This window comes from Aulostomus chinensis, chromosome 16, assembly GCF_037954235.1.
Source record: "Aulostomus chinensis isolate RoL2024-O1b breed Wild chromosome 16, RoL_Achi_v1.0, whole genome shotgun sequence".
Lineage (NCBI taxonomy): Eukaryota > Metazoa > Chordata > Actinopteri > Syngnathiformes > Aulostomidae > Aulostomus > Aulostomus chinensis.
The window spans coordinates 18,440,390-18,460,741 of NC_141335.1; the positions used below are offsets into that span (position 1 = coordinate 18,440,390).

Consider the following 20,352-nt stretch of genomic DNA (forward strand, 5'->3'; position numbering starts at 1 on the left):
TACAGAACAGCTCATTCTAAACACTGCAACTATGGAGTTTACATGTCTTGTCTTTTGTGGAACACTGGGATGCTCTGCTAAAAGTCATTTAGATTCCAGAGCAGTGATGGCATAACGCTTGCACAGGTTGGTTCCACATAAACAAGCAAAAAATCATAATGGCGAACTCAGTTTTCTGGTACTAATGTTGAGTCTCTTCCTGAAAGTGAAGGTGGAGAGAGGTCAACACTTGACGCAGTATTATGCACCACTATTTTACAAGTAGCTGCCTTTAAAACATGTAGGGGTCCTCAATGAAAAGGATCATAAATTGACCAGAAAAACAATTGATGTTATGCGTGACCATGAATGCTATCCTAATTTTTCTTTTTGAAAACATTTTGATTTTAATCTTTTGATATGTGGTATTATGTCGATCTTTATTGCTGCTATTCCTACAATCAAAGTAAGTTGAGTAGTTAGGCAAGCTGTTGACAAAATGTTGTTTAGTGATCCAAGTGAGAATCAGGCACAATAATAGTTATGATTTTATGTTGACATGGAAATGAAACTGAAGTAACTGCCAAGACAGTGGACCGTCTTATTTGCATGTTTTGACTCATATTGTGGCTTGACATCTCACAATACAATTTACAACATAGAACCATAAAATACATTGACCTTAACCATGAAGAGACGCTGCCTTCTGGCTTTTTGAGTGTTGTGCGAACGCCACCATTTTGTTTGGGGGTTCTAACCAATGATCTCACCAGCAGTAGTAGGAACTGACTAAAATTAAAATACCAACTGCCAGATTTATGTGCCGTTTTTGAATACCCAAAGGAGAAAATGCAAAAAACTTGGTGGCAACAGTGAATGACAGTTTACTGCTGAGAAGTTGTTTTTACAAATGCTATTACCACAGCAAACTCTGCTGAGTCTGAGATGTGCCTGCCCCTTAACAGAAGACAACAGAACCTGGTGAAGGAGCTGTGGACCACCAACAGATGCCTTTTGTCTCCTCATTACAGGTCTGACCAACTCATCTGCAGCACAACTCACCACTTGGCTACATTACTAATGTGATGGATTTAAAGTGACTCCCCTGATCAATAGGCCTTATACCAGTTAACCTACTTGTGGATAGCCCTTTTGCTCCAAGGAACAGCACTTACAAAGGTGGCATCTACATGTATATATCTTTGGTTTAACCTCAATAGCTGAAGTTGACAGAACGAGTCCACAGAATGTGGAAATCAATGTATGTAAAATGTTTGTTTTCAGTTCCAACCCCCAATTATTTGTTCTATGCTGCCTTGGAAAGAGGAAATGAAATTTTCTCATTGCCCTGCACAATTTCAGAAAGGACCTGGTATAATTTTGTTCAAACTACTATACACGCTTGTCCATTGACTTCCTGCTGTTCCTTTATCTGGAGAAGTTTGTCCAATGCCCTGTTGATCTATGACGCTGAAAGAAGAGAGAGGTCAGAGTACAGAAAAAGGAATAAGGGCAAGAGGCATTGAATAGACTGCAGTCATGTGTATGTGCCAATAACATCCTGATTCTTCTATTATTTTATTTCTGGTTAAAAAGAGCTTTCACTGAACTCTCTGAGCAGACAGTGTTACTGCCTTGCTCCCTCACTGATCTATACCTGTCATAATCCTTCCTGGGTCTGTATTTCTTCTGGTCCTGCCTTGTCCACTGCCAAATCTTTACATTTTGATTCCCTTGCTTCTACTCTAAGTAATGTAAAAATACCTCCTAGCTCATCACTAATGGGATACAGTTGGCATTGAGGTTTGTGGCATCTTTCATCTCTCTTACCTCTTCCTTTTCATAACCTCCATGATCTTTTATGTCATCTATACTTTCCTGTGCAAGAATCAAAGCTAAATGAAGAGTACAGTTCATGTAGAGTGCACTTGAGATCCTTTGGCTCTTTCGTCCATCCAGATCTCGTCCTCTTACGTCATATTCTTTGCTGTGGAGGGTTTTTTCAGGTAAATGGAGAGAGAGAGAGAGAGAGAGAGAGAGAGAGAGAGAGAGAGAGAGAAAGAGAGGGACAAAGAGAGATTGCTATTGAAAAAAAGGGTTAGATTTTATATTTAGATCATCCTAAGTGTACTCGTAGTATATAATAGTGAAAGTGTGCCTGTATGCCATTGTGTGTTAATGTTCTGGTGCACATGCAAGTCTAATGTGGCATGCTGTTTTTAGCATGCAACCTATGATCTGAACAGTGAGCTTGGAAGATTGAAAAAAAAATTAATTAGTAGGGAGGTTGATGTTCATTGATAAATATCATTGCAATGTGTAGTTGTGTACCTATGTGTCCATGTGTCTTTAAAAATATGTGTGTCTTTGGCTTAAAAGGTCCCTGGCATACTTAAAGGTGCATTACAGGTCTCAAGCTAATCCACAGTGATAGCTAAAGTACTCTGCGTCAACCACTGGAGACTGTGTGCGTCTGTTTCTGTTTTCGGGGCAACATAGAGAAGACAGCACACAACGTGGACCCCGTCCACATTATTCAAAATAAATTTTGTATTGAGTGAGACACGACACTCACAAACCTAATGTGTACAAAGGATGGTGAGTTCATGGGAGGATAGAAGGAACAGGAAAGAGATAGAGGTAAAAGATAGACTGAAGTGGATGGGACTTGTGGAGTGAGACAGAGGGAAGAAAATGTAAGGAAATGAAGAAAAGAGGTTGCAGTGTTCGAAGTGGGATAGAGAAAGCTGGAGATGGGTCAGAGAGGATGTGTGGAGAGGGAGAAGCTGTTTCTTAACGTATCTTCTCAATTTATTATGCAGATTATCCTGCTCCTCCCTTCATCTCCTATTTATTTGGATGTAGCTTGTGTCTTAAGTGCTGACTGTAAACACTGTCACGTGTGTATGCATGCATAGCTGCACAGATGACGTGTACAGGTTGTAAATTTGCTTGTAAATTTACAGTCGTTTACAGTGTGTGCATGGGTACTGCACAGTGTGTCAACAGTATGTATTTTTGCAAGTCCATCTACAGATCCGGTGTGTGTACATTCTATGTGTGTGTATGTTCATAATTTCACTATCTTGCTGAAATCACACTTGTTGAGCTGTGATTTCCTTACTCCTCACTTCACCGCAAAAACTCAAAATCATATTTAATTATATTTTTTAGGAAGGAAGACACGGATCAGACAACAAATAATATTTTTAGAGAGGTTTAGAGACTCCTTGAAAGTACATATAAGAGAAATGGATGAATGATATCTTAATTGTTCCACTTGCACATTGTGTTAGCCTTCTACAGAACAACACAGCTCTGCTTTAACAAATGGCTTGCTGTGACCAGTGGGTGAACTCTGTCCATGACTGTTACCAAACTTTTTTTTTCTTCCCGTGACTAACCAAGTAGAATTAAGTCAACCACAAGAGGGCACAGTAGAGTTCCACGGGGAAGACGTATTTTGTGCAAAAAGCCAAAGGAATATTCACATCTGATTTAGGATGACTTCCAAAAATATTCTCTGTGACAAACAAAAGTTTATGAAACATATACACCTTTTATCCAGTAAATTTTCACAAACGAACACCACTTTACCAAAACTAACTTTGAGAGTTCTCTGTTGCCTAATGATGTTTGATTCTAAGTCTTATTAGCCATTTGTTAACAACAGCTGGTTTGAAATTCACAAGTGTGGCATTGACTAACATATTTTATGCCATAGAACAAAATAATAAAATTTCCCAATCTTATCCACAGACCCTCTTACAGCTATTTAACCAAAATTCCCACTGATTTGGATGTAAGACGACATTACATAGTAATCTTTTGTTCTATGACTCATTCCGGCACCATTCTATAATATGTCAGGGCATATTAGACATCGACATAAAGTATGTTAGAGCTTGTCAGCAAATCAAAGGTTGAGGAATGTTTATTGGCTCTTTCATTCAGCGTTCAATTAATATCTTTATTGTACAAATACACCAAGCCCTGACTCATGTGTGAAGCCAATGAGAATTACTGGTTTATTAGACTTTGACTCAAAATTGAAAAAAAAATAAAAGTTATCAGAAAATGTCATTTAGCCTGCTTCCAAGAGACCAGAGGATAATTTAGCTCTCAATTAAGAAATTCAATGTTTTTCTTTTTCCAATTTATGTGCATTCTTTTACAGATCTCTCATCAATTGAAGCAAATGTATCTGTGTTTGTGGGAGGTTCAGTCAGATTTGGGTGAGGACTAGGTAGGTTTTGGCATTTTACTGTAATGGTTAAAGTAAGAGGTTGGAATGCAATATGTCTTTTACAATCCTCATGAATCATTGACACCAGTGGACAGGTTAATCAATTCATAGAGGCATAGATATAAGGATGATAATAAAAAAACACACACACACACACAGAAAAAAAACAACTGTGTGGCTTTACTGCCACTGTGGCTGATTCATGTACAATTACTCAACTGTTTTAAAATCAAACCACATACCGCCGACTTACAACATTGTTCTCTTTTAAGGTTTAACACTCTGCACTTGCTTTGTGACCTCCTCATTCGGAATGTTTTCTCTATTGCCACAATGCAATACCTGCTTTGTTGCAACCTCTTTGTATTTTCAATGTGCTTTGCATCCGAATGTGTTGTTCTTGGTGCCCTGTGTTGCCTAATACAGCATTCATAGATAATACCATTATGCAGATGTTTGATAATTAGCAGCAGGTGAGCATACTTCCCATTTCAAAGTGATTGGCATTCATGAAGTCACACTCAAGGATGTGAATGGAAACAAAATGTATTAATAATTACAGTGTTTTGTGATTAAAAACGGCATGTGTAGTTTAATCTTAATGCAATGTATATTTACATTGGTACGTCCAATGTGCATGTCCGTGCAGTATGTTTGTCCTGTGTGTAAGGTGGAGGCTGCAAGGGTTAGCTCGGGCTGCAGCAGTGGTGAAGACCTATTTTAATTCTTAACTAGATGTCCATGATTTATTAATCTGCATTTGAAATAACAATTACCGTGTCAGAAGGGACCAGGCCAAAGCCTTAATTGCAACGGAAAACACACTTAATATGGAACTTTGCCCAACCACAAGCACACACACACACACACACACACGCACACGCAAAGCATCCCAAGCAGTCCTGAAAAGATGTCTCTTTATGCATCTGTGACCGTGCATTATACAACATGCATGTAAATCTGAGCATGAATGTCAATACTGTTTCATGGCGAACTGTTCTGACAGAAGTATGTTGTCACATAAGTACTTCACAGTCCTGGTCTCATCCAAATGTAACAGCCACTCTTACAGCCATGCCTATGGTCAATTTAGAGTATCAATCAGCCTCGTCCCCTCTTGCATGTCTTTGGACTGTGGGAGGAAGCTGGAGTGCCTGGAGAGAACCCACACAGGAACAGGGAGAACATGCATACTCCACATACATAGACCCCATGACATCAACAGCCCAAATTGAGGGTACTATAGAATAATAGTGATTCAGGCAAAAAGGTGTTACACCAATTCCCAAATAGGACCAGACAGAATAAAAAAAAATTGTAGGAGAGAGCCCTACGATGCTGGTTGAAATGGATGAGAACATTAGAGACACAACCATGCTATGCAGATGGGGTACCTTCAACATCGGCTGTGGATGTCATGTGGGAGTTGACCAAACAGTCAGTCTTTGAGGAATAGGGGTGAGACTGTTTTAACAACAATAGTGCAAGCATTTGAAGAACTTGCAATATCAGTTTTTACACATTTTGGTGTGAATTATTATGTGCAAAATATTTATGCACAGGAATGGCTTAAAAGATGTGACAGTCTGAGTCTTTTCTATTCAAGTAGTTACCTTTTAGGGTTATAGTCTTAAAAAGTCCAATATTTGTCTAAAAATCATCATATTGCTCCGCATCAAAGAGAACCCCATTGGTATTAGTTTTGCTGAATGTATCATTTTAAGGAACCTGTCAGATTCCCTGTAAAACCCTATGCCTTTTATGTATTCAAATGTATTTGATTTTTGGGGGGTTAACATGCAGCATCCTTTTCTGAAAAAACAATTTTACCCAAAATAACTGCACTTTTATGAGCAAACATCTTTACAGGGGTTCCCACTATCACTTAGCAGTCCGTTAGACAACTATTTCCTTGTGCTGCCTTCGTGCATGCTTGCTAATGGCATCTGTAATGAGGCTGACCCATAGGCCTTGTCTAATTTAAAGAGCCTGTTAAGTGACTCAGTGATTTTAAAGGTAATCTTTAAAAGCCACGTAAACCTTGAGAAAGTTGGTGGGAGGGGTATGAGAGCAGGTTGCAGAGCTGCTCTGCTTTTAAAGACTTGGGGAAGCGTTGGTGCATTGGGACTTTTCAACTTGCTTATGATGTATCATAGGTTTGTATTATCCATACTGTGTCAAAAAGGGTGCAGAGAGGAATGTTTCCACTTTAAAAAAAAGTGTGTGTATGTTACCACTTGCTTTTCTGTCACTTGCTCACATACTTCAACCCACACACACTCAGACACACTCAAATACCCCCTTTCCTTTTCTCATAACTCTGTTCTGCCTCTCCTCTGTCTGTACTTCTGAAAGAATTCTCCATCCATCTAATTCCCCTCCTGGTTCTTTTATATTGAGGCTGGGCCCCGCTCGTATTCCATGTCAAAGGCTTTCTCTTTTATTGAACATCAAATCCTCTGTGTCTTGCCTAGCACTCCCTTCTGCCTGCTTGGCAGCATGCATATTCAGGAGCCAGCGGCCGCGCTATGAGGCCGTCTGGCCCTCCAAAACTCGCATTAACGTTGTAATAATGCTACATGAATAGCCAACATGCCCCTATTTATTCGTTAAGTCGGCTACACTGTAGCTGTGAGATTGAAGCCACTGTATGTGTGAGAAGAGTAGCACACTTCTTCCGTTGTCATAGCACTCTCTGTTTCTTGTCTACTTCTGTTTCAGGGGGTTTCTCTCTTGGCTGTGGCGCTGGTGCTTGGTGTCAGAAAGTTCCAACAAAGCTTGGGATGTAAGGAGCCACCCCACTGTGAAACTTTGCATATTGATGTCAGCTTTACTGCTGACTTGAAGGCAGGAAAAAAAGAGGTAAAATATGATAACTATGATTTGGGCTCTAATGTGCTTGGTAGAGATAATGGAAGCATAAATAAGAGTAGCCTGGTTGTAGTCAGTTATTTACAGAATTACTCATAAGCAGCCAGAGGCAATGAGTGGTGCTTTTTTATCACAGTCGTTGTAAATGAAGTTTTTTTTCATTCTTTCTAGCATTAGATGAGTAGATGACACAACTCTCATATACTGTATATGTACAGTAGGAGCAATATCATTGACAATTTAGCAACTATGCAAAATCTAGGAACCATCCCAAGGTAAGCCTGCAATTCCAATGTGACCAGTTGTTTGAGTTTGCTGTTTGGGGAAGCCAATTTTATTTCTGATGGACAATGCTACTGAACATGTAAACATGCACGCATGGAAGTGTAAGGTACTGATATTATTTTCTGTCCCATAACTTTGGATTTGAGAGCAGATGATGGCTAAAAAGTATGTTTTGTCCCACGATGGAACTTCACGTGGAACACTATAATAATCACACTGTCTCAAAAGAGATGAGGCCCTTTTGAACTACTGTACAGTAAACAATTGCCCTAAAAGCTGGAACACGAGTAACAGCCAAGACAAAAGTGCTCAGTCAAAATGTAATCATTTTCAATCATATATCATATATTTATTCATTCTTTGTATGGCTTCAGATAGGTCAACATCCTATCCCAGACTAAGTTGGGACAAGATTTCTTGAAGTATGATTTCAGGTGTGCTTTTCGTGCCCTAGTTCCTCTTGTAATCCAAACTTTCCTCAAGCCGGACTCTTCACTCCCAATGGTTAGGGCATGCCCGAGTTTGACTCAGAAGGTGGAGCAGGTCATCTTGTAAAAATGAGATTTAATCTCTAGTTCTACCCTAAACTGCTCCTGATGGCTTCATTGAAATAACTGAAATAAAATCCACCCATCCTCCCCAGCCCCTATATTTTGTCCTATAAACTGATGGTCATGCCTTTTATTTTTCCTTGATATTATTTTCAACTTAAGTCAATAGCAATAGTGGTTTTTTTAAAGCATTACTTGTATCACAAATGTATCTGTCTTATTTTATGCACCTTAAATAGGTATGTTTTTTTTAAATTGTCATAGGTGTTTCCCTTCATGTCTAAAAAAAAAAAAAACATATACAGTAATTGTTATGTAAGCTCCTGCCCAGGCCTATTAAAGTTGTTGTTCATGAACTAATACTGGTTAAATAATAGATGCAAGGGTACTAATTCAATAGTCACCTCAAGGTTGTGTGTTGAAAACCCATCCCATTTCAAACTGAACATCATTTTATTTGATTTGATTAAAAGCAGGATTAAAGATTATCCTGATAAATAATGAGAATGGTTGATTAATGTCAAGGTTAGCTAAGAAATGCAGTGACTCAGCCTGTAAATCAAAATCAAGCCATTAAGATCAGTGTTCAGTTGAATTACATGCAGTTTGTGATTTGGAGTGACTGCATTAATATATTTCATTTGTAAAGAGGAGGGGCACTCGTGGTGTGATGCAACACAAACTGGGCTTGACTATGAAATGGGGAGCTCCAGTGATGAGAAGGGGAAGGAAAAGGATGAATAGAAGGTTATATTGAAGTGAGAGGAGGAACACAGAGATAAGAATTTGTGAAGAAAATAAGTGAAAGGTGGATACAACAAAAGTTGTGGGAGGAGAGGGAAAAAAAGGGAAGCAATAATACATGAATGGAGGGAGGCAATTGGAGGGAAAGCATGTAGGGAAGATGACAAACAGGTAGACAGGTATGTAAAGATAAAGAAGGAGGAGGACAAAGGGATATCAAAGGATGGAGAGGAGAATGTCAAATGAAAGTGGAAAGATCGGAAAAGGGGAAAGGAGCAGGGAGAGTGAAAAGTTCTGTGAAAAGTTCTGGAAGGGAACTCAAGGAAGAAGAATGACAAAATAAATGGGATCTTGATTAAAAAAACAACAACAACAAAACACCACATTGAGAAGGGAAAGCCAAATAAGGGAAAAGGAGTAGATTAAAATAAAAAAAAGTTGATGAAAATGTATACATTTAGTGTTTAATAGTAAAAAAAAAGGTCTTGGTGAATACAGATGCAAACAGAATGCTTCCTCTAGTATCTTATTCTGTTTAAACTACATTAGTGATAAATCTCCCCTGTGTGTGTGTGTGTGTGTGTGTGTGTGTGTGTGTGTGTGTGTGTGTGTGTGTGTGTGTGTGTGTCGTGATGTTGTGATGGCATCCAGTACCCTGGCATGCCTTTTTAATTCTACAGAGTAAATAATGCATCCTCCACAGTCCATAATTCATGTAAGTGGACATGCAATCAGTTCAGATTAACATGCACAATGCCCCTGTGTGTGTGTGTGTGTGTGTGTGTGTGTGTGTGTGTGTGTGTGTGTGTGTGTGTGGTAAAGGGATAGCTAAAACATGACAGGTCACTGACTTTTCTTCCTGGTGGAGCTCTTTCCAACTCTTGCGCACTTCATTCATTTCTCTCTTTTTCTGCTTCTCCTCGTGTTAAAGGAGCAGTCCACAAGAAATTTAAACTGAAAATACAGTGTTGTCAAATTTGTGGTTGGTTTAAATAAGTCTGTAATTATAATGGATAAAGAACAGAGCAGCATAGAAATATCTGCATTGACTGAAAAGCCGTTTAAGCCATTTTTGTGAAAGTCATCTTAATTATCCCCCTTTTTTGGTACAAAACTGTTTACTCATTGGATTGAGCGTGTGTCACATATACTGTCATCTATTTTTGCTATAAACGGGGCCATTCGATGAACAGCAGCCTGCATTGAAGAAGGTAGCCACCGAGAGAAAGTAGGGCCACACTCCTAAAGACGTGGAAGCTCAGTTTACTCAATTAAGCATCATTACGCACGAGGGTGTGCTTTGCTGTCATCACTGATGCTAACTGGTGCTGCATCACTGGCCTGGCCATTATGACACACATTACAAGAGATACCAACAAAATACAACATGTAATGAATGGTAATGACAATGTGGAAAATGCTCTTTTAAAATGAATTACATCTTGGTTTTCCTGGTGGTCTGACAAGTACCTGGAAAACAATCAGTTCATGTTCACAGACTCTACTTCAACAGAAAGTAGGTTGACCCGCAATAAATCAGCTCCCCGTTAAGTCAACAGGCTAACTGTTACTCATGCTTTCTAGATATCTTAAGATGCTGTAACTGCTCACACCAGGGGGTCTGTAGTGTGCCCAAGCATGTTTGTCTCCAGAAGACTGGTTGGTTTGATGAGTGAATACTCTGTAACGTGAAACGGGTGGGAAGCTTCCACTTCAACACACAACAAGGCAACCAGGCCAAGAGTGAGTGTGCTCTTAGAGATAGGGTACCTAATATCATTGGTTTGACATGGGGTAATGTCACTTAACAGTTCTACAGATGGGACTTGCATTTTGTTGTTGGAGTGTCAATTGTGTGTATATTGTACCTTTGCAGGGTGGCACGGTGGTACAGTGGTTAGCATTGTCGCCTCACAGCAAATAGGTTACGGGTTTGAGTCCTGGCTCGGGCACAGGATCTTTCTGTGTGGAGTCTGCATGTTCTCCCCGTGCCTGCATTCTCTCCAGGTACTATGGCTTCATCCGACCATCCAAAGACATGCAATTGGGGACTAGGCTGATTGATACTCTAAACTGACCGTAGGTATGAATGTGAGTGTGAATGGTTGTTCGTCTCTCTATGTTGGCCCTGCAATGGACTGGTGACCTGTCTAGGGTGAACCCCGCCCCTCGCCCGTAGCTGCTGGGATAGGCTCCAGCCCCCCCGCGACCCTTAACAGGAATAAGCGGAAGACAATGGATGGGTGGATGTACCTTTGCTATCGTAAAAAGTATTGCTGCACACTTTGTTTTTGTACCATTTCAATTTATTCTAGATTTTAAATAAAAAAGGTTAATCAATATTTTTTGGCTTGTTTAACTTCAATTAAGATCAGACTATGCAAATTCAGACTGATTTTGTCGTGCAGCATTTGGCCTTAACATGCACTATGTACACTTGATAATAGCTCATAGCACTGTAGCTTTACCAAATCTGCGTGTGCTTCTCATTCAGCAATCTTTCTGCTTACGTATAACAGAGCAAGCTAACTTAATAAAAGACACATGAAATGTTATTCGCCAGGGCTAATATTAATGAAATGTCATCACGTTCTTATTGCAAATTCTATGTGGACCGACAACTCATATACGCGCACCAAATTCCAATTAAGGTCATTATTCTGGATAAGGTTATATTCCTTCGAAGACGATTATATGTGCTGCTGTTGGAATAGTCTTCTTTACATTTAAATTGGCATATTGCAAATAAACAATAACCCTAACCTGCTTTACTTCCAGTTCTTCACTAGGCAACCTCCATTACATCTGGTTCACGTATGGTATATTAAACACATTCATAAAGAAAATAAACAAAACAAAGTAGGCAAATATAACATAATTACATATTCGCCACTTCAAGGTTGATGCAGGACTGTGTACCTTGATCTCTGGGTCATTATGGTAATGTGTAAAACATACTGATCTTATTAGTGGCAGCTACACAATTACCATCTCCCCAAAGTTTTGAAAATGTTTGCTTGCAGATTGAGTATGCATAGAAGTAATAATCTGTAAAAGGGCAATTTCAGTTTAATGTGTTTACATGACTTTATATTCCAATGTATACAGGCATATTCTAGATGGAGATGGCAGAAGAGTTTTGAGTTCACCAATAAACTTTATCCATGCTTGTGATTCCCTCCATCACAGACTATCGCAACTAATTAACATTTTTATCAAAAGTGAACGATAACAATTGTAAAATGTGTAAGGATACTGCATTATACGATGTTACATTTTACACTTATAATTTTGGTTCATCTCACATATTGCAGGGCATTTAAAAATAGTAATTTATAATAATTTGCGACAAAAGTTCAGTTACTTTGTTTAAAATTGTGAAACAAAATCAAAACCTCTCTGTCATTGTAGAGTCCAGAATCCATAATTGTGAAAATAATTTTCATTTGTAAAGATTAACTGCTGGGCAAAAGATCAGAGGTTGCCAACATTCTTCTCCCCGTCATTTTGATGGACAGTCATACAAATTCTGTCATAATCTATTCATACCCCTCATTTCAATGTTCAGGTTAATGAAATGGAAACATAGTCCTTTTTTATTTTTAAACAACTCCATCAAAATAAAATATAATTTACTTAAGTAACATCAAAGTTTTATATTTATTAGGGCATAGAGAGAAAAGTTGAACAGAGGTCTTTCTTGCCTACATTAGGTTTTGTGTCTTTGCATTGAACAGAAACACTGGAGACTGGAATTACCACAGCCAATTTGGCTGGAATCAGGAAATATTTCTCCCAGGAAAGTTGGCAAGATTCGCTGAACGTGAGATTTCACAAATTTTCCCAGACAGCACTCCTTTTACCTGGAGAATATCCCAAAGCAGGCACTCCATCTTCACCAGGGCATGGCTGTTAACAGTTATAGTCCTGAATGTTCCACTTTTGTCAGAATGATGGACAACCTTCAAATATGGAAAATATTCTGTAAACATGACCCTTGCACAAGATGATACTCCACTGAAAAGTTAAGGTACAAGAGTTTCCCCCATCATCAGATGAATGTGAAAACAGACTTCTAGTATCAAACTCTGCATAAAGAGCCCCAAATATTCAAGTGAAGCAACGATAGCAGAAGGGGAATTATATAAAGGCTGTGTTGGCCTTTTTATACCAAGATGTCTGACGCCTATTAGCTGAATTCTTGCAGAGTTTAAAAAAAAAATCAGTGTCCATAGAGTCCAGCCAACTATCACACTGTTAGAAACCAGCACCAACCGTGCAGAATGCTTCATGTTCAGCCTTTTTCCCCAACACCAGCTCTGATCACACCTCTCCCACTGCTCCTTCCAGGGCCATTCCAGAGATAGCTCTCCACCAGGCATTTGATTTAATCCAGACCAAATGCTAATAGGGCTGTTTGGTTGCTGGCCATCTGCCTGGACTGCTGGTCAACTATGGCAAGCTGTGTGGTGCTGGGCCTCTCTGCCAAAGTCTGAGCTGCCCAGAGACCACTTAATAACCAGAGGACACTTAACGGCCAATCGTCCACACTTACTGGGAACAGATCCCACAGCGAGTAATATGATTAAATTGATCTTTTCATGATTGCGGGGGCAGCTTGTCCATCTCTTACTCCCACATTTTAAATCCATATCAAAGGATGCCTTCTGTAAAAATCAAGCACTTGGCTGTCACAAATGCAGTTAACTCTTGAGCATTTCTTCATCCAAGGAAAATCTGGGCTTGTCATAAAGTTGTGCACATCTACTCATTGGAGCTGCCCACTACTGTGCAACAGTAAGCATCTATATTTGGCCTCTGATCAGCTATACTGGATTCCCGTACCAGCTTGTTCTGCCCGCACACTCGGTGCGCATAGGTATTTGTGTCTGATTTGATATCAATTTTATCCTTTTTATACTTCTTCATTCCATAAGGAAATTTTGCGCTGTTTTTTTAATCCTTAAATTGATTTTACAGTTACAGCGCACCACTTAATTCCCGGAAGTTTACAACTTACAACGATTTATAACATATATTTGTAACTGTAATAGAGCAACTGACTGTAAAATTATGAAAGTCACAAATATACACACAATTATAGTTGTATGTAAAATATACATTTGGGATGGCAATATAACAGCCTCTATTCCATCAGGAATTAAAAGACGACCCCATGTGTCACTGAACATGCGTCAGAAAGTGTATCAGGTATATTCACACATTGACAAAATTCCATTTCAATTTCAATACTGTAAAATCTATCCAGTGCAAAAATAGATGCACATGTGATGCATTTATATTGATGGTTTCTAAAACATGGAATTAATTTGATTTATTTAATTATGACTAATTATTTTAAAGCTTTGACTAAACATTCTAATCAAATTAGAAAAATTATCACCTGACTTTTTTGGAATTTTGTCTGTTTCTTTCTTTTAACAGTGGAAAGTTGAGATGGGATGTTTAGTCGCATTCTAACACTCAAATTCCCTTTTTGAACATCATCACATAATGTATTTGTGTTTATTATTGTTAAAGATGACAGTCCACACGAGAAGCTTGGAGTCAGCTAAACAACTGATTTTTGGTTCACTTTGTGGCAGGAGGATGGTTGGATGCCTCTCCAGTCCATCACAGGGCCAACACATATAGACAAAAAAAACTATTCACACTCAGCCACGCCACTGGTCAATTTAGAGTATCAATCAGCCTAGTCCCCTCTTGATGTCTTTGGACTGTGGGAGGAAGCCGGAGTACCTGGAGAGAGCCCACGCAGGCACAGGGAGAACATGCAGACTCCACACAGAAAGATCCAGTGCTTGAGCCGGGACTCAAACCCAAAACCCTTTTGCTGTGAGGCAACAGTGCTAACCACTGCACCACCGTGCTGCCCTTATCTGAAAATATTTATAAGAAATTAAATTTTTAAATCATTTAACATCAGCAATGTGGGTTCTAATTATATACTTCTCGTGCAGAAGGGTGGTAATGCTGCCTGTAGATCTGAATGCTTCTAATCGGCATCTCTGCGAAATAGAAAGGAGCACAATAATCATTTGTACCTCAATGATCATGTTTTCATAATTGATGGAGGTCAAAATAGTTATTCAAAATGAAATTGATTAATTGCCTGCCTAATGGAACTATCCATGCATTTTCTATCATCATAAAACCTTATACACAGGTGAAGATGGACACTCTGTGAGTTATTTCACTCACTATCTTTTATTTTCCAGCCGACTCTTACCTTGACCTTGTGGTAGAGGCCACAACTACAGCACTGCCAGCCATTCAGCAAAAAAAAAAAAAGAAAAGAAATAGAAGTGCATTTTACACTGAAAATAGATCTCCAACTGGTCTAGTTTCATTTAAAATGCAGAACAGAGTCCATCCCTAGAGAGATGAGAGCTTTTGTTTTTGTTGTGTTGGGTGAGTGGGGGCTGTGTGTGGATGCAATTCACTAGATTTCCACGCTCACATAGCCCTGTCTTTAGTGTATTTTGGGTGTCTCTGCACTCCATCTCTCAACCTTCTCCTCATTATCCATTCTCCTCCAGCATAATGGCACACGGGTTGTTAAACTTCTTCAGCCCGAGAACCAAATTTAGAAAATCCAGTTTTATGCCCCGACCTGGTCTAATGACTACTAGTACTTACTGTACAAACTAGTATTCCTGCCACACTGGGACTCAGAAACAGGCTCCTTAGCCATTTCAGGTCCCGACCCATGATATAGTTGAAGAAAAACTTGCTTAAAGACAGATAATCATGATGAAAAAAGGTGTGGGCATGTAGCCATACTTGTATGTTCTGTGAGTGTGTGTATGTGTGTGCTCCTACGTATGCTCTCTCTGCATGCTTGTGTGGGAGTGGGGCTTTGACATTGTACATATGGGGGCATCCTCCAGTGCAAAGAGTTGCATTAATTACTCTGAAGAAAAATCTATGAGAGGACATCATTAACTAAGACCAAGCTTGCATTTATAATTGATATGTACAATGCCCTCCAAGGCTCAGGTCAGCTATGTTGCTGCTGGCATTCCTGTATGGAGAAACCCTTTGCTTTGACGCCCACTCCAACTCTGCTGACCTCTGACCCCAAGAGGGTGAGGGCCACAATCATAGGTGTGCTGTAGGGATTGATGCTTGACATGAATGCATATCTGCTGTGTCACATAGGATGTGTTTTTTTTCCCCCTATTAATTGCCTTGTTTTAACTGCAAGCCTTATGCCTATTCTGCTAATTATGAAGCTGTTCAACCTTTTACTGTTAATGGCAGCTGACTGCTCTCTGATTTTAATATGCATTTTTATAGGACACCTCTAATGCATTATTACTATTGCATTCTTTTGTGCGGCTGAGGAAAAGAACTTTCTTTGTTTGCCTCATGATCAAATATGGCTCTTTGCATACCTTCAAAGACGAAGGCAGGAAAATGACAGACAGCCACAGAATAAACAAGCAGCAAAAAAAAAAGAATAAAGAATATCATCTTGTATACGTGTTACAGTCGATTTTTCAGCAGGTCTATGACACAAGCCTACCTTTAATACCTCTGTGGAACTCATTACTCCAGGCACCGTTGGGAAATTCATTTTCTTATATCTACACAATCTCAATTACGCCACTTAATTGATATCTTTATTTGCTTAATTGGTGGCTTTATTCCTCGCTGGGAGAAAGAGAGGCTTTTCCGGCAACGGCAGACTTCAAAGACTGTTTTCTATCATTCCTCCATTGCCTCGTTATTTCCCACATGTCAGGGATGTCACAACACACTCAATGCAATTTTAATGACTTTGACGTGTTTTTGGTGGATTTTTTCCCCCCTTGAATCAGAAAGGTGAGCAGAAATTTGTTAGCTCCATAGCTGGATTATCATATTCAAGCAGAACAAACAATTAGCACAAGTTTTTATGACATAAAAAAATAGAATTCTGTTCCCTGTATTGATGAAAAGTGGTGGACTTTGAAAGATTAAACTGCACTGAGGTTGCGGTGTTTAGTGAATGAGTAGAATCCAAAGTGTTGTAAGCATGCCTACGCATTTAGAAGGAAATTAAATTAGCATTTCTGATGAAGAGGTGGTCAAACAGCTGTGTGCTTTCCATCTCTCTCTGTTGCTGGGTTAGAAAACATCTTAGCACAATTAAGCACTGCAACATTTGGCCATGAAGTATTACGGAGTAACCCATGGACATGTTTCCTTTTTCTGCTATAGCACCAGAGCCTCCACTACAACACACAGCAGCCATGGCCTACTCCACCGTCTTTTATCCTCAGCATGTAGTTTCACCCACTCCTATTGATTCTTTATTGACCTAAGGTACCCTCCAGTGCCATTGCTCTTCATCCATCCTCCTATCCACCTCCACCACTTTACCCCCACCCCTTCACAACTCTTCTCCCCCTCTATTTCTGATCTGGTGTCGACCCTGTCTCCCTCCCTGTATGTCCAACCTTTCTGAAAAGGCTGCAGCATGGTGGATGCCTTGCTGTAGCGCAGAAAGGTGCTGAGGCACTTTCTGAATAACAGCTCCTACATATGAAAAGAAATGTAATTCTACCTTTGATCTGCAACTAGAAGCCATAGTAGTGCAGGTTCAGAAGTACAAGACAAGACTTGAATGCTAAATAGAGAGGGAAAAAAACTGGTTTGTCGACTGGAGGGAACCTTTCAGAAAGAGCAAGTGCAAAGCATTAAGAGTTTTTGCTACTAAGTCAGTAATAATGCAGGACAGAAAACAACCATGCATGCAGAGATGAAAATGAAGTGATTCTGTAATTCTATATAATGATAATAATAATCAAAGAAAAAAAAAACAGTTACCCCCATTGTCAAGCTAATTATAGCTTAGCCTATTTCCTCTATGGAAATTTGGGGAATATAATTACACAAACAAGGACAAACACACACTCACTTACACATATAATAATAAGTCAACCCCCTTGAAGGCTCACATCTTCTCCCATCCCACCCCCTTGGACAACACATAAGAAACCAAATCTCTCAAATGGAGAAATAAACAAAACAAACAAAAATACATGAGATGAAAGACGAAAAACAATAAAGGAAAAGTGTCCCGGTGGATTGTTCTATCCCTCCCCTTTCCTGTATTTTTCTCCTTCCTATTATTTTATTTGTTTGTTGCCTGGCCATTCATTTAATTTTCTCCTTCTTATTGTTGTTTTTGTTTGTGTCTTCCACATCTTAGTAATTCTTAAATGGTTTCGACTCCTGCTTTGATCTCATTTAGAAAGTGAAAGAAGCCAAAGCTTTGGAAGTTATTTTGATTAGACTTTTATTAACTTCTGTCTGCCTTCTTAATACCGTCTCTGAAGATTTCATTGGAAATCCTGTGATACAGAGAGGAGAGAGAACAACTAACAATTTTCCAGGACTGTGTGTTATTGTGAATTTCTGAAAGTGTGTTACACAAATCCAACATTACATTGTTTCCTTAGTGCTCAAAAACTTTACTTTAAGACAGTACGTTCACATTTATCTGACTTTAATTAATTGTACATTAATTAATTAAAACTACATATCTAGTGATGATGTGCTACATCAAATAAATCAAGTACAAATTAATAAAATAAATGAATTGATTTAGTGGAGTTTAGAAAAATTAAATGTTGACATTTGCGAGTAATGTTTTTGAAGAATGACAAACATCATCAATGCATGGTCTAATGTCAGAGAAGTGAAATATGTTAAATTAAAACTTATTGGCTTCATTCATGAAATGGTAATCCCCACTTACATGTTTTTACACGAGAGATATCAGGAGCAAGAAGTTCCAAATAGACATCAGGTTTTGATTCCCGTCTGTAAGACTAACTTGAGGGCTAAAAAAGGAAGAATAAATTTCAAAGAATACATTTGTGCGTAAGAACATTTTGCCCTCAACAAATGTTATTCACTTATTTCCATATTAAGTGATATTTTAGCCTGTCTGCCACATTGAGTCCCCACTGATTAGTTAGATGACTTTTGTTCTTTCCTCTTAAATAGTGTTAAATATTACAGGTGAGAAAAGAACTAAATACAACTTCTGCTGTCCCCGATGCATGACAGAAAAGTGACCACTATGGTAGAGCATCTTGTGCACAGTGTATATGCAGTAGTGTAGTGTGTGAAAAGCAGGTGTATGTGCAGCTGTTTTTTTATCTGCAGTACTCGTCGAGAGGAAGGAGAGACAGTAAGAGTAGCAGAGAAAAATGGTGACTGATGAGACAAGTTGAGCTTCCTTTTTTGTTCAGACTGCAAAAAAAAAGCAGCTGCACAGAATAACACAGAATGACTGCAGATGGATGGGAGGCTATTATAAAAGAGCTGTCTGTTGGCACCGTACACCTAGTTAGTTCACATAATATGGCTGTCTGACAATTACTAGCTTTTAGCAGGGCAGTGAGTTCCTGCTGTTTATTTCATTACAATAATCACATTTCTGCAGTAACAAGTTTTTTGAGGAGTTTTCTCAAAACCAGTTCAAGCTGAAAGCATTTGGTCATTTAAATGTTTCGGTTTTATGGTTTTAGTGAGTTGCAACAATTTCTCAATGTGTAACTTGCACTCGCCACTTTACATTTCTACGGTATCAAGTGAGTCACCCTATTCCACCCTCGTGGGTGGTTCAAAGGGACTTAATTATCCATTATTGGCATCTTGCATGGCAGCCTTGACCATCAGTGTGTGAACATGAGTGAATGAGGTTTTGAGTGCTGTCAATACTGAAAAGCCCTGTATCAATGTCTGTATAGCCATGTACACATTTTAGTACATTTAGTATTGCCTTCAAAAACCTATCCAAATGATCATAAAGTTTACTCACGCAGACCATTCTGAAATTGAAAGATTGACACTTTTTAAAATAAAAATATCTAACATGACACCCGGCGAATGTGCAGAAGCCAAACTTCTGTCATGCATTTATATGTGCAGTGAGTAACTAGAACGCTGCAGCACAAATATCCTCCGTTTTAAGATGTGATGAATCTTCACTCTTCAGTGGGTCTTTATGACGGCCTAAATGGCCAGGGCTGCTTATTAAAGCACCTTATTTGAACTAGATAATGTGATTATGATAAGATCAATTAACGCCTAGCAATAACGGCAACTGCAAGCCCATTGTCGTTTTGATGACATTTGCGTTTGCTCTGGTAATGTATGTCCTATGGTGATAATTAAGACTGCGGCTTCAGAGGCAGGCGAGCTGAATGGGAGGGAAGGCATTACACCCGGACCTTTTGGCGATTAGCATCTCCGCTTCGTCTCGCCCGCCACCAGCTTCAAGTGGAGCTTTTGAAGAAGCCCAAATTGATTCTGCTTCCCACCACCGTCGCTGCTGCCACCATGCATGATGATGATTTCTTGATGTCTTGATGTGTGTAATGTTTACAGAGCTTTAGAGAGGGAGAGCCTTGAGCAGTGGCTGCTGTGGAGTGGGTATTCTGTGAATACTTAAAGGTGCACAGAAGACCATTCATAAGGTATCAGAATATGTCTCTATAGGCTTGTTTTATGGCAATAGGGCACTAAAAGGTCAACCAGGCTTTAACCCTTTAAAATAGTGAATAAAAAAAAAAATAGGAAGCAATCAATATTCTAAAGGGTAACTGAAACTGTACCTTATTATTTGTTTTTGAATTTCCATCATACCACTGTGGC

The 20,352-nt window shown here is 39.1% G+C and overlaps 1 long non-coding RNA gene across 7 annotated transcripts in view; it reads left to right on the top strand.

Annotated features, from left to right (window-relative positions):
• LOC147247724 (uncharacterized) overlaps positions 1 to 20,352 on the top strand; it is a 361,363-nt gene that overhangs the window by 291,239 nt on the left and 49,772 nt on the right. Inside the window, exon 9 of one of the 7 annotated variants that reach the window (XR_015109541.1) lies at positions 6,947 to 7,089. The exons of 5 other annotated variants lie outside the window; for them this stretch is intronic. This is a non-coding gene — a long non-coding RNA (uncharacterized LOC147247724). Of the gene's footprint in view, positions 1 to 6,946; positions 7,090 to 20,352 lie in introns of those variants that run through there. One more of the 7 variants, XR_015109540.1, reaches the window with a different exon arrangement.